This window comes from Herpailurus yagouaroundi, unplaced genomic scaffold (genome assembly GCF_014898765.1).
Source record: "Herpailurus yagouaroundi ecotype Mexico unplaced genomic scaffold, PumYag 140, whole genome shotgun sequence".
NCBI classification, from domain to species: Eukaryota; Metazoa; Chordata; class Mammalia; order Carnivora; family Felidae; genus Herpailurus; species Herpailurus yagouaroundi.
The window spans coordinates 54490372-54505517 of record NW_024412395.1 but is presented as its reverse complement, the minus strand read 5'-3'; the positions used below and the strand labels follow the sequence as shown (position 1 = coordinate 54505517).

General features: G+C 42.5%; 1 long non-coding RNA gene across 1 annotated transcript; it reads right to left on the bottom strand.

Annotated features, from left to right (window-relative positions):
• Positions 1–2132: 2132 nt before the first annotated feature.
• Positions 2133–9397, bottom strand: LOC121030261 (uncharacterized). Its single transcript, XR_005790141.1, has 2 exons — positions 9309–9397; positions 2133–2906 (listed from the first exon to the last, which is right to left on the bottom strand). It is a non-coding gene; the product is annotated as an uncharacterized LOC121030261 (long non-coding RNA).
• Between the last annotated feature and the right edge of the window lie 5749 nt (positions 9398–15146).

Genomic DNA, 15146 nt, shown 5'->3' with positions numbered 1-15146 from the left:
TCTTCCCAAAGGTCAGACACTTATGGCCCCTCCCCTCATGCTGAAACTCAAAGCTCTGTCTATAGCCTCTAGCTCCCTAGGGAAAAGAAAATCCAGAAGACCCACAGTGGGCCTGGGCTGGTTCTAAGTTTTATTTCAACAAAGAAGAGTGAAGCATGCTGAGAACTTTACTTTTCTACAAGATGCTCTACGAGACCTTTTCAGAGAAAACTCTCACAGGTGGGTAGAAACTTCACTGTGACTCTGGAGCTCTTCAATCCCTTGGGGAGTCCCCTAAAGACAGAGGTCCACTGGATTTTCCCTGTTGGAACACACTCTGGAGAACACAGACTATAAATACCCAAGAGGCTGGCCTTTCCCATTGGAATCCGCTCACCACCTGCCCACCTATAAGTGAATCTGTGTATATTTGCATGGGCATTCTACCTGCCATTACTCTAGCATCTTCCATCAATCAATTGCTCACCTAACCTTATTCCAGTTTCAACCTCTCATTTCTGGCCTGGGTTCAACTTCTCTGGGGCATCCATACTGCACTGTTAGCAACTCCATTTGCAACCGACCACATCTGAAACTGCCAGGTGGCAACTTGTGGTGGTGAAGTGAATATAGACTCTGGAGTCAAATGCCTAGATTACAATTTTGGGTCTACCACGTATCAGCTGAGTGACCTAGGGCCCGTTTCTTCACTGCTCTCTGCCTCAGTTTCTTTATCTGTAAAGTGGGGAAGTAATAGTATGTATGTCATAGAATTGATTTAAAAATGTAAATGAGGGGGCGCCTACCTGGTTCAGTAGGTGGAGCATGTGACTCTTGATCACGGGGTTGTGAGTTCGAGCCCCACGTTGCGTGTAGAGATTACTTAACAATAAAATCTTAAAAAAAAAAAAAAAGACTGTAAATGAGATAATCTATGTAGCCAACAGCACTTTTCCATTTTGGGTTTACATGAAGAGGAAGTAAAGCATAAGTAAAATGTTTGAAATAGGAGGAAGACATTCTTGGTGATAAGACTTAACACTGGCTTGGATTCCTAAGAGAAGGCGTGGAATCCACTTGACAAAATAAAATCCTTCTCTTGAGATAATCTAGGTATTCTCACTTGGTGATACCCAATGGAGTGAATGACCTCTCACCATCCCTTCTGAACTCTCATCTAACTCTTGACTCAGAGGCTGTATTGTGGGTTAGAGGAAACCCAAAGTAATGCTAACTTGGCAGGGGGAAGCCAGAGGTTCTAATTGTTAATCTCCCAAATGTGCCACTTAACTGTCGGCTAAAGGGTAGGTACAAGAAGACAGCTTGAGAACCCACCCCTCTTCTGCTCCATCCTTATGTTTCTGTTGCACAAATGCAGCAAAATGAGTAGCAATATTTTCATTGAAAATGTGCCTCATGCAAATCAGTTTGGTAAATATGGAATTTAGCCTTTATAAAAGAGCACCTGTTCCCCCCTCCCATTCCTCCATTTAATTTTTGCATTCAGATGTGCTCTGCTCTTGCATAAGCCTGGTCCCATACACTATAACAAGAACAGACTTGCTGGTTTTGAATCCAGCCAAACACACCCCCCTATTTTCCAAGAAAAATCTTCTCTAAAAATTACAGGCACCTGCATGTTGGTTTTCTAGTGGGCCTTGAAGGATATTTCCATAGGAGTGAAATATACTGACATTTTTAAAACACGAGAACCATTAGGAGTTGATAGGGACTCTCGTGGGTGAGGCGAGAGCAGCAGGGCAGACCCAAGGGTCGTCTGGATCTGTCTGAGGCCTCAGTGCGGGCGGCATTCCAGTCCCCCTCTGCGATGTGGTGACGCTTGGGTTAACTGCTCTTCTCTGCTGAGGAGCTGGGATTTTAACTCAGTTGTGGTTTGGTCTGGGTGGTTTCCTTTTTCCCTCACCATCAGAGAGATATTTTAAAATCACAAACAGAACCTGGGGAGAGGAGGCCCAATTTGACACCTTTGAACCTTGATGGGGCCACTTTATAGGTTCAGATTTAGAGGGATTGTTGGGTGGGGACGTGCAACCCGGGAGAGCCTTTCAGTGCCTTTCATAGAGGGATACAGAATCAGAGTTTCCTGAAATGGTGTTTTTTGTGTGAGACCTGTCAATAGAAATATCAAACTGTGAATATACAATTGAACTTTATTATCCCTTTTGATTTTGTAACTACATAGGTATGACAGACAGAGGCCGATTTGAAAAGAAACTCACAATTGCCAGCGTGTCCCTTGTATGAATCCCACGGCTGGAAGTTTTTCTGTAAATCGGCATCTTCAGGTAGGGGCTGTGCAGGTGCCTCCCACTGGCTCCCGAGATATGTTTTAATTAAGGAACATGAAATCTCTCAACCTTCCGTTACATAGTGGAATTGCCCTCGTGCTCTGAAATGTGGCTCCAGAGATGGCATTGTGGCGCTTCATATTTACTCTCTGCAGAACTTTCATTTCAAAGATTCTTACTTTGTGAGCCGAAGGGCTTTTTCTTTTCTTTCTTTTCTCTTTTTTTTCTTTCTGCTCATCCCTGAAATGGACGAACGCTGGAATTCGAGAGTCAAGCTGTGTCCTTTCTGCCTCTGGCATCATTAGAGAGCCGAAAGGTGGAAGCCAGCCTCCAAATGCTTGGCCTCAAAATGAAAATCTTGCCCCACTGAGGGATTCAGACAGTCTGGGCCAAGGCCCCTCTTGCCCATGGTAGCCGGAGCCAAACCAAAGGACCATGCTCTTCCTGGTGTTCTCAGTTGCTTAAAGTAACAGGAAGTGTAGCTCCTTATAAGCTCGGCCTCCCCAGAGCCTTTCCTCCCCAAAGCCTACATCGTGGTAAAAGAGAATGGCACAGATTCTTCAGGAATGAAGTTGCTCCTAAAGAGGCTTTCGATTTCAACCACATACGCAGAAATTACTAGAAGTAACACAGATTGATAAAGTGAGGTGCACACTAGCTAAGGGTGGCAAAAACCAAGGCCAACGCATCTGATCTATATCTGCATCCATACGTGAAAGGCTGGACTAGACAATCTATAAAATATTCTTATGGTTCTAAGGCTCTACAAGTGCACCAGCTGCAGTTAGATGTTGAGAAATTAACGGAGATACAGAGAAGACATAAAATACAGTCATTACCAGGGATGCCCTCCCCTCAAAAATGATGACAGGATTTACCTCTGGAAAGGAGAAGAGGGAAGGAGGATTGAGGAGGCAGACAAAGGAAATTTTAGCTTTATTTGCGATTCCTTTCTTTTTTATTTATTTACGAGGAGACCGTACTCATATTAATTGTGCAAGTTAAAAATTAATTTGAAATCCAGCCCACTCTAAAATGAAGTTAGAATGGACCAAAATGCTGCTTCCTCTCCCCACGGCAAGCTGCAAAACAATGTGCTCACACTTACGACGATTCTATACATTTTATACAGGCATACATATGGACGTAAGTGTACAGGGAAAGTTATGGAAGTACACATATACCAAGCTGATGGCGATGGTTAGCTCCGGGGGTGGGAGGTGTGCACTGGGTAATGAGAGTTAAAGATAACTTCAGACTTACCTGCAATGCTTTAAGATTTTAATAGGAGGAATGTATTCACACATTTCCTATCTAATGAAATCATACAATTTGCACACATGAGATTTTAGGGTCAAGTGTATATATAGGTGTGTGTACATATACGGACATATGCACACATGTATATATATGCACATGCACACATACACAGTTTCTGCCCCAAACAAGAATTTGCAGTATAACTGGAGACATTTCAAATGTATGAACACTCGACAACTGGAGAATGATCCTTAGCTCAGCTCGACCTCACGGGGAAGCCTTCCCAAAGTGTTCACACTGACCGTGCTCTTCTTGAACGCCTACCTTCAACATCACCTCACTCCTCATCACACCCATTCTCCCTCCCACTGTCTCTTTGGGTCCAGTTTTGTGATCCCTGAAAAAGGCAAGATCCCAACATTTTATCCTCTGTGTTTCTACCTAGAAGGCACAAGCCTAAGTGCCTCCTACCATTTGCTATTCTTCAGCCCACTCTGCTCACCTGACTCTAAGGGAATGAATGCCTCTTCCACCTCTCTGCTATAGGTATGCCTCCAGGCAGCCTGCGAGCATGCCAAGTCAGAGTCCAGAGACCAGCCCACAGCTACTGCATCACAATCCCGAGGTGAGGGCACCAGACACCCATATCGGTAGCCAGCACCCTGAGGAATGCTCATGCCAGGTCCAGTTGGCCAACACTGCTCTGAGGTCTAACATGGCCCGCACGTTACGCCGAGGAGAGAGAAAGAAAACACATTTCTCTCCCATGTGGGATGTACTAAAAATGACTTTAGACTCTCCTACGCTCATGGATCCAGAAAGGAAAGCAATTTGGCATCATGCATCAAAAACCTTTAAAAAGCTCATAGCCTTTTATCCAGCAATGCTGCTTCTGGGCATCCGGATGAAAAGAATCAGAAACGAAGATAGAGATTTATGTATAGATATTCATCATGCAGTTGTTTATGGTTAAGTATGAAAATAGCTAAATGAAGCGTGATTCTTCCAGAAGGGGAACTTTTAAGTGCATGGTTATGCTCATGGCTACTTACTAAGGAAATAATCAGGAATCAAAATGGTATCACGAACACGCTCTTTCTATAAGGAAAAAAGAGGCAGAGAAAAAAAGGCTGGAAGAATAAAGGCTGAAGGAAGCATTAACAAAAAGAGGCGCCAAAGAGAGAGATACCTGATAAGCCAGAGTTAGTTGACATAAATCAGCCCTCAGCCCTTGGCATTCTATCCCATCAGTACCAGTAATAAAGAAAAACTGAGCAGACAATTTGGTTGACGATGTGGGAGGCAGACTATCACACAGCTGCTTTACCCACAGCTGTATGGCTTTGCAGTGTTGACAGTTTGAAAAAAGAGAAAGACAAATAGAAAATAAAACCTTGTATTGGGCTGGGAAGTAAGCAGATGGGCTGGGATGTGACCCACACAGGGAGTCTTGGTTTGATTAGTAGAAGTTACTGATTTAACTTGAATTTCAGACCTATAATTTCTATCTTTTAATGAAGTTTCCATTATTTGGAGTTTTCTCCCCCCTCAGGGCTTCTAAGTTTTTTTTTTAAAACCAATATTTATTTCTATATGTTTTGTTTCATGCTTTGAAAAGTCTTCACAAACAAAATCACTATAATATACATTTTCCTTTGAAGATTCCACACCCCTTACCCAAACCGTCCTCTCCCCCCAACCCTCACATGGTAAGTAAACTCTTTGTATTATTGAAAACCTAAGCTTTGTAGACATAGGAAAAGTGAAGTGGTGGATTAAGCAATTATTTAGTGACCTTCAGCTGGGTAGACAAGCTGCCTAAATGATCCCATACAATGTTTTTTTCTCACTAGCTGTAGTGTGTGTGTGTGTGTGTGTGTGTGTGTGTGTGTGTGTGTGTGTGACCAAAAATACGTGAATGACGGCCTCAACTCTTCTTTTCGCTTTGGCCCAAATCATCTTGTTACCGCTACTTAGGTCAGATGTCAAGTAATTAAGAGAATGATATTAACACATCAATTCTGAGAATTCTCTGTTTTATGAAAGCATCTATTTTAGAACTCTTGCAGGTGGCTGCAGCTCACAAAGCCCATCAGATGGACTGGATGCAAAAAGGTTCAAGGGCTGCTTGTGTTTTTCAAATGTTATCTAAGGAATCTTTTCACAAATCCCTGCTATTGTTCGACATAATTTTTGTGGCTCTTGGGGACTTAAATGCAACTGAACAAGTTTAAAGGAACCAAAATATGACAAAAGAAAGAATAGTCCCCTATTATAAGGCATTCTCTTCTTTTTCTTTCCCCCCCTCCTCCACCTTTCAACCAGTGCCCTAGGCTGGCTGATGCAACTTATGTCTGAGAATGCTTGAAATTTTTGGGTTTTGACTGCACTGATTTAGTAGAATATTGGAAGCACTATGCACATATTAGATTACCATAAATTAGGGAGCTTTTTTTTCCTTTCTTTCTTTTTTTTTTTTTTTTTTGAACATGAAGACATTGAAAAGCAATGTATGGCTGCTGGTTCAGGCTCATTTGACTGGTTTAATACTAAGTTGATAGTAATTATAATCTCCACGGAATGAGATGCTCAGTGAATGTGATAGCACCCTCTGTATGGCCAAGGAAAAGTACTCTAAATACTCCAAATAATTGAAATTACTTGTGAATTTCAAAAAGCAAATACAAATACATCTATTTCTTCCCTTTTACTTTATTGTTTTCCTCTTCTTAATCTCCCAAAGCCTTTCCATTACTTAAAAAAAATCTTTTTCAGGGGCACCTGGCTGGCTCAGTGGGTCGAGCATGTGACTCTTGATCTCGAGGTCATGAGTTTGAACCCCACATTGGGTGCAGAGATTACTTTAAAAAATCTCAGAGTTCTGTTTTCTTGTTCATCCTGTATGTAGTAATAATAATGGGGACAGTTTATATTTATCAAGTAATTACTATATGCAGGGCATGGAACTAAGCACTTTACACATATCACTTCATTTAAAACTCACAATAGCCCTATCAGGTCAGCACTGCTATTCTTTCCAGATTGAGACCATTCACCCAAGGTCCACAGCTAGTAAGTGTCACAGCCAGGTTCAGGACCCAGGGTTTCAAGTCCTGACACCATGCTCTCAACTATTATAATGGACCATAAATGAATATTTTCTACCCTGGGAGATACTTACACAAAGAGCAATTTATTTGCATAAAAGGAGAATACCCTACTAATGTTCATTAGATTTAATTATGTTTTTGATTAATAAGATTTGACGCAATAGACACATGATACCATTTATATATTTAACTTAACACTAGCTTTAATAGCATGACACTTCCATGCTTACCATAAAGTGTTTTTTCATAGGTTTATTCATTTATTTCTTTTGAACTCCTTGACTTGATTTGCCTCTAAGCTTTGCTCACTTCACAGTAGAAACAGCCAATGAACACCCATTTGTTTTTGTTTTTGTTTTTATTAAAAAAAATTTTTTTCAACGTTTATTTATTTTTGGGACAGAGAGAGACAGAGCATGAACGGGGGAGGGGCAGAGAGAGAGGGAGACACAGAATCGGAAACAGGCTCCAGGCTCCGAGCCATCAGCCCAGAGCCTGACGCGGGGCTCGAACTCACGGACCGCGAGATCGTGACCTGGCTGAAGTCGGACGCTTAACCGACTGCGCCACCCAGGCGCCCCCAATGAACACCCATTTGTAAATTAAAGTATAGCAGACTTAGGAGATGTTCAAGGGGTAAAACAGACAATTCTCCCAGCAAATAAAGCTCATCAAAGACTGTGCCAAGGAGAATGACTCCAGGAAACCAAAATACAGTGTTTTCATCCAATATCCCCTATACCACTCCAATAACCACTACCACTACCATCCATGATTTGAGAAGAAAAGGCTATCAGTAGAGAGAGAAATCGAGGGTCTCTCCAGGCTAGCAACTAGAAAATCATAGGAGAGGCAGGAAGTGAGTGAAACCCAAACTAGTAACAGGCTAGTCTTGGAGGCTGGTGGAGATGAGAGTTTGATGCTAAAACTTGGTCTGCAAAGTAAAAAATGGATTTAGGAGCAGTCAGGGCAAAACCTCAGGTTTGTTCTGTAGAGGATAAGAAATAGATATGGAGCAGAGGTTAATGAAAGAAAGAGAGTTTGTGCACAAGGCCAAGACTAAAGGCTGCAGGGGGCTGACTGTGAGTCTAGGTCAGAAAATGAAGGTCAGGAAGCTTTGGCTTTGGGGCTGGGGCTCATGTCTAGTTCCTGCTGACCCCAGCTTGGACAGCCCTGGAATGCCAGGCTGTACCCCAAATACCAGTACTCATGTCCCTCCCAACCCACTGAGTGCCTTGGGAGGGACCGCGGGATCAGGTACGGCTACATCATTTACAGGTCAAAATGAAAACACTGTTAAAGATACTAAATTACAAGCTTTTCCTTCTACGGCCTTGTTCCCTTGACTTGTTATGATGTTTTTCATTTGTTATTTAAGATCATTCTAAGCAAAGAAAAATTACAATTTCAAATTACTGGCATGAATTTTACCGTTCATCTTTATATCATGCGATTCCACTTTTAAATGCAAATATAAGAACATTTAACTTGTATGAGGAATCACTGAAATGACACAATTTATATTTCCTAACTCGTACATACATATGTATTTCATCCTTACCAGAACAGTGAAAATGCTGTACAAAACGTCAACCCTTTATTTTACTCGTTCTTTAATACATGCACATTCTACCAGCACTTTCTGTCTTTAGCTGATGAGTCTGGAAGGACTGAGAGGAAAAAGAATTATGGGTTGCCCTAGCTTTTTCTTTCCTTCGATGTCATCTTTTCCAGCGTAAGTAGTTGGCTAATATGAAGAAGTAACATGGTTAAGAAAGACTATTGGGGCGCCTGGGTGGCGCAGTCGGTTAAGCGTCCGACTTCAGCCAGGTCACGATCTCGCGGTCCGTGAGTTCGAGCCCCGCGTCGGGCTCTGGGCTGATGGCTCAGAGCCTGGAGCCTGTTTCCGATTCTGTGTCTCCCTCTCTCTCTGCTCCTCCCCTGTTCATGCTCTGTCTCTCTCTGTCCCAAAAATAAATAAACGTTGAAAAAAAAAATTAAAAAAAAAAAAAAGACTATTATTGTGTTCCTTGGAGTTTCTTAGAACAGCATTTCCTTCTTTCCATGTTGGAGGCAAGTTGCGGTTCAAATAGAAAAGAGTGGCCTCTCTAGGATGTCAGCATCCCCATTTACTCAGTCATAGACGTAATGCTCTTACCTTGTACTCTCTTTTGAGCCTTGTGGAACTCCTATGCATCACGCGTCCACAGGAGCTCTATGCTCATGGAACTTTGTGAATTCTGTATGTGAACCGGGCATCAAGGAACAGTGGACATGCATACGGAGCTATCTCCTCTGCTCACAGACATGCTCCCTTGTCCCACTGGGCTTCATTTACAAAATAGAAGTTCAAAGAAAAAACTGTTAAGAAATTCAAGATCGCAACAGCAGAGCATTAAGCCAAAGCATAGGACCGTTCTGAGTTGGGGGTCCTGTTCAACCACACAGGTGGCACATTCGTGAAGCTGACCTTGCCTGGAGTACCTGCTATTGTATAACTAGGAAATTATCCAGTGGTATCCTGAAATGTAGGGGCTTCTATTACTATGACTAGAATAGTAGTAGACAAAGACCTACAAGGAACAGCAATATACCTACTCACCTAATGGAACAGAATTCCCAGTAAGCGCCCCTGAGTGGATCCGCTCACCTGACCAGCGTTCCAGGACACTTGCTCGATGCCCCTCAGAAACTCTTGATCCACGAGCCCCAGCACGTCCTAGGCCATGTAACAACCCTAGAAATGATTCTAATATGACTTGAACAGCCAGGAGACCCGGAGCCCCCTCTCTTTTACCTTCCTCCTCTTTCTTTTCCCCCTTCTTATTTTCTCAGCAAAACCCACGTTCTGCTGTCCCTTTCTACAATAATTAAATAGAACTCCGTGGCCTACAGGAAGGGCTTCGAACTTAGAAAGAGACACTTGGTACCTTCCTTAGTTGGATGAAGGAGAAGAAGACAGGGGGAAATACTGTCCATTCCTCCCCATGGATTTATACTCCAAAGGCTGAGCAGGAGGTACTTTCTGCAAAACGGTATCTTGTATACAGGGAGATAGTTTTGTCTTTGAATTATTTAACAGACAGAAGATTTGAAGCAGAGGAATTGTGACTTCCTAAAATTACAATTACACTGATTCTCTGGAACAAATTCTATGATTATATACCTATTTTTATAGAAATCAAACCAAAGCACAACCAGTGATCTGATGTACTTGGGCAACTTTTGAACAATGCCTTTCCCAGATTATTCTCTAAAGAATTGACCCAATATTCTCATTACTGAGTACCAGAAGTTATAAATTGTTCATTGTACATATCTATATATTGACGTATACTACTACTTATACGAGAAAATGGCCTTATAGATATTATACATCTATATATTTATATATGTAGATGACCTACATCTATATTTACCTATATATAGCTAAAGGAAAGAATGGTCTTATAGTCTCATGAGCAACTTTGACAGCTCAAAGAGCTTCTCTGATTGGATAAGAAATCTCATGTAACCTGATTTAAGTTGCCAATTTCAATCAGAGTTTCCCTCTGTGACAGAGACAGTCATGTACACTGATCTAGTTCGGTTGATAGTGACAGTTCTAGAAATCCAACACAGAGAGTGCTTTTTAATACAAATGTATACAGGATTGGAATGTTGATAAGACATTTGCAAATGTATATAGAAATATGATAATTTATACTATTTTTTGATAAGGCTCCTGGTTGGCATTAGTGATGTGTCATATGATTGCATTAATTGCAAAGAAGAAACTCAAAATGGCATAATTGTGCCTGATGTTCAAGTAATAGAAATGGAATTTAAAGTGTTGTTAGAAAATGGAAAATGTTATCGAGGTGAAAAGGTTTTAAAAACATGAATGCAAAACCGAACCATTAGCACATGTAACCCTTTCGTGGTATTATGAAGTATGCAGCAGGGCTCCTACAATACCTGCTGACCCCTGGCAAGGATAAAAGACAGATGGGAGGTGAGTGTCAGTCTCCAGTGGGTTATCTCTGAAGCTACTTAGTGAGGTGAGGTGGGAGGCAGGGGGAGGAGTCACATGTTGTAATGCCCTCACTTTGTTAGGTCATAAGTACCTAGGTTGACGCCTTTGATTACTGGCTATCTTAGTGTGAGATGCAGCGTCATATGGTGGTCTGGAGTGTGGACTCCACATACCGCACTGCCTGAGTTCAAACCTTGACTCTACTGCCAAACAGCTGTGTGTCCTTGAGCCAATTACTCTGCCTCTCTGTGCTTTTAGTAAAATTTGTAAATGTGGAGTCATTCCCTGTACCTTTCTTCAACCAGTTATAAGAATAAATGAGTTAAGGGCACCTGGGTGGCTCAGTTAGTTGGTCAAGCATCCGACTTCGGCTCAGTTCATGATCTTGTGGTTCACAAGATTGGGCTCAGTGCTGACAGCTCAGGGCCTGAAGCCTGCTTCAGATTCTGTGTTTCCCTCTCTCTCTGCCCCTCTCCTGCTCACACTCTGTCTCTGTCTCTCTCTCAATAATAAATGAACATTAAAAAATCTTTTAAAAAGAATAAATGAGTTAATATTTGTTTAACTCTTAAGACAGTGCCTAGCAAATAGTAAGTAATAAATGAGTGGGGTTTTTTTAGGTAAACAATTTTAACTGATTATAAAACGCATACATGGTGTTTTCTTTAAAGTCAGTATGAGCTGTGGAAAATCATCCTCTGAGAGGTCTCCTTAGTTATAGAGCACAGAATGAATCCCATTCAGTCACAGCAACTGCAGTGGAGATGGGGGTTCTATCATGGCCAACCATTCCCTTTTCTGTCACCCACAGCCTGGCTGACCATGTAGGCCCAGGCAGCCATGCTTATAGCTTTGACCAGGGCTGGCTGGACCAGAGAGAAAATCCTGATGAAATCTGAGCAAAATGATGCCCCCTCCAGGAAATTTGAAATGAGAGAACTGAAACATTGCCTGAGCTAACTTTCAGGAGCTGAAGTGCTAAGTTATGTACAATCCAAGAGGCGTGAACATCATCACAAGACAAAGTCATGTACCAGCATCCATTATGGGGGAGCACAAACCAAGAGCCCCATGCGGGAAGCCAGTCCATGAGATTCTCCCATGTCCCTGCAATAAATCCCCTTCTCACTGAAGCCAGCTGGAATGGGTTATTGATGCATGCTGGGAAACAATTACTGACTACCTTCTGTTGTGCCCATCGCCAGGCCAGATGTTGGGTGTGTGTGAGGAAAGACTGGAAGGAACTTCCACTTATTGAGGTGCCCAAGGTGTCAGGCATTGCTAGGCATTTCAATACATCATCTCACTTAAGCTCCCCAGTAATCATATTACCTCGGTCTTATTTCCCATGGGTGAAGACACTTATTTCATGGGTAAAGACACTGAGGCTCAAAGAAATAAAGTAGCTTTCCCAGGGAATGGCAGAGTTAGAATTTTATTCCAAAATTTGTCACACTCTAAGTGCCACGCTCCTTCCAAAATATTTCAAAAGGTGTTCAAGGGTACACACATGAAAATGTGTACCTTGTAGCTCTGATTGTTTATATTACTCGAAATGCAGTCAGTGGCTGCAGTGGACAGCATTCTAACCACAGAGCCAGACAGCCAGCTCTGCCCCCCTTCAATCCTAACTAGCAAACCAAAGCCAATACACGTAAGGTCTTAGTCTTCGATGCAAGAAGTGCATTTTAGGGGTAGGGGAAAGAATACGTACAGAAGTGGGTTGAGCTTGGGGGGAGGAAGTTGAGGAATTTCCCTTCTCTAGTGATCAAAGTGAGAGGAAGCTGACAGTTCATCTAGGTTCAATCTGGCAACTTGCCTATTGTCGGGAGAGCCCAGGGGAGGCTCCATGTTGGAAGTCATCTCTCCCTCCCGTCCGTTCCTGTGGCACTTGGTTAGTAACGCGTTTTTGCATCTCGTAGCAGATATCTGTATTAACTCTGGACACTCTTTTGCAGAATTGTGCAAGCCAGAACAGCACTCTGAAATATTTTTAACCAATGTCCATGTAAACAGTTTGCTGAGAAATCTCAGCTCTTTTGCTTATGAGCATTAAAGAATTTTGCAAAAATTGTCACCAACTATACTATGCTTGATGGCCACCTCCCTTCTACTGTTGGGTAGTGGTTCCCTTAATGACTCCTTGGCTAGATTGCATATATTTTCAGCCATTGTGGCTTATTAAAACAATCTTCCTCCAGTCCTGTGTTTATAAAACATCACCCCCAAATATGATTTAAAATCATCTCCTTCCTTTCCCAGCACAGGGTTAAAACTGTATGGAGCAGGGGGAGTGCCTGACTGTCACCTCTTTCTCCTCTTTTGAGATGCCAGTTCCTCGGGTGTGCTTGTGGGAGGAGGGGAGGGAAAAGTGCAAAGGAGAGAGGTCTTCTTCCTTTACCCATCAGCCTCTAGTCTTCCACTTGGTTGGCCACAACTGCTGTTCCTGCCCATTGTCTTGGGGTTAGGGTGGACACGTGGTAGCTTCCACATGGCCCAATGGCAAGGGACTCATTCTCATGCAGCAAACTAGCCTTCGCTGCCCCTCACCATATTTAGCTGCGCTTACCAACTGACTCTGGGCTGGGGATCTCCAGCTGTGTTTTTCTGATGTGTGCCTCTCCTCGTCCTCCATGAAGTGTAGCTACAACCTGTGGCAAATTCTCAGGCCCTTGGGCAAGTGAGGGGCCCATCGCTTATACTCATCCAGGAATATGGCCAACATTCACCAATTCTTTTCCCCTCTGCTCTGGTATTATAGGGGGCAAATTGGCAAATCTGCCACCTATATGGTCAGTCAACCAAGGAAGCAAATGCCAGTCTCGCATTCTTGTAGACACCCCCAATCTTTATGACATTTTAGTAAGGCTTTTTACAGCAAGCTGGGGAAGGAAATAGCTCTTCTTCTCCCATTGCTATGCAAGCACGGAAAGCTGCAAACATTTCTCTCTCCAGCTGGTGTGACTCATTCTCTGTAAGCCCTGCTGGGAGGTGACAAGCCCCACAGAGGAGCAGTGCCTGTCCTTAGGATAAACAAGAGGAAATGCCCATTGATACCCTGTTAAAGTGAAATCAGTTGCCAACATACCCAGCATGCACTCCTCTTTATGTTAAATAATAATAATATGTTTGGGGTGTCTGGGTGGCTCAGTCATTTAAGCTTCCAACTCTTGATTTTGGCTCAGGTCATGATCTTATGGTTCATGAGATCAAGTCCCCTGTTGGGCTCTGTGCTGACAGCACAGAGGCTGCTTGGGGTTCTCTCTCTCCCTCTCTCTCTGCCCCTTTCCCAGTCACGTGCATGTGCTCTCTCTCTCTCTCTCTCTCAAAATAAATAAATTAAAAATAATAATATATTTATTTGTATGCTTTTAAGCTCTTCATGAAGTTTTTGTAGACCTTTCTTTTCCTTAGATGATATCTTTTGCTCAGGAGCAATTATCTATGGTATCTCCTAGATAAGGCCAGCCCCTTGGGATATACCCTGAAAGTAAGGAGAGGGGAAGCAGTGGATTAAGTGTCTATTGTCTGGTGACGGTAGGTGGATAAATCATCTTTCTGCCTTGTTACCCCTTGACCAACACTGGCATGCACACACACCTCCCAATTCAGGGGTGTGGGTGGGGGAAGCTGTTTCTCCTGCAGTACTCCTCATCACCATCTTTTTTATATAAAACATGAGATACAGGGCTTGGTACCAATCATTAGGGGAGAACCAAGGAAACAAATCAGGATGAGAAAGACGAAAAGATATGGAATTTCTTACAGTCAGCCTTTTGCTGTTCCATTTTATAAGGGAAGTACAAGTTGTTTTAAGATGTTATATGTATTACTTGCTTTGAATCTGAATTCAAAAATACACAGTGTTATTAAAATAGTACAATAATTCACTGGGGTTAAAAATATGAAACATTACACCTCCAAACAATGAAATCTAATTAACTGAGTCTGTTAATAATTACAAAAGGATGTGACGGAGTGTGGAATGAACTTTGGACAATTTATTATTTGTTTGAAGACTGTTGTCTTAGCCTGTTTGGGCTCCTATCACAAAGATACTGGGTGGCTTACAAGCAACAAACATTAATTTCTCACAGATCTGGGGGCTGAACGCCCAAGATTATGGTGCCAACAGATTTGGTGTCTGTGAAGGGCCACTTCCTGTTTCACAGATAGTGCCTTCTCACTGTGTCCTCAAATAGTAGGAGGGGGAAGGGGGCCCGGGCATCTCTTTCATGAGAACATGAATCTCATTCATGAGGGCTCCACCTTCATGACCTAATCACCTCCCAAAGACCCTACCTCATAAGAGCACATTGAACATTAGGCTTTCAATGTACAAATTTGGAGGAACACATTCAGACTGTAGCAAATGACATTTGTCATTTGTCTTCCCCTTCTTTTTTTTTCTTACTTTAAAAAATGCTTTTTAGTGCATGGCACCCACTGTTATTTTGGGGGGGGGGGAGGCAC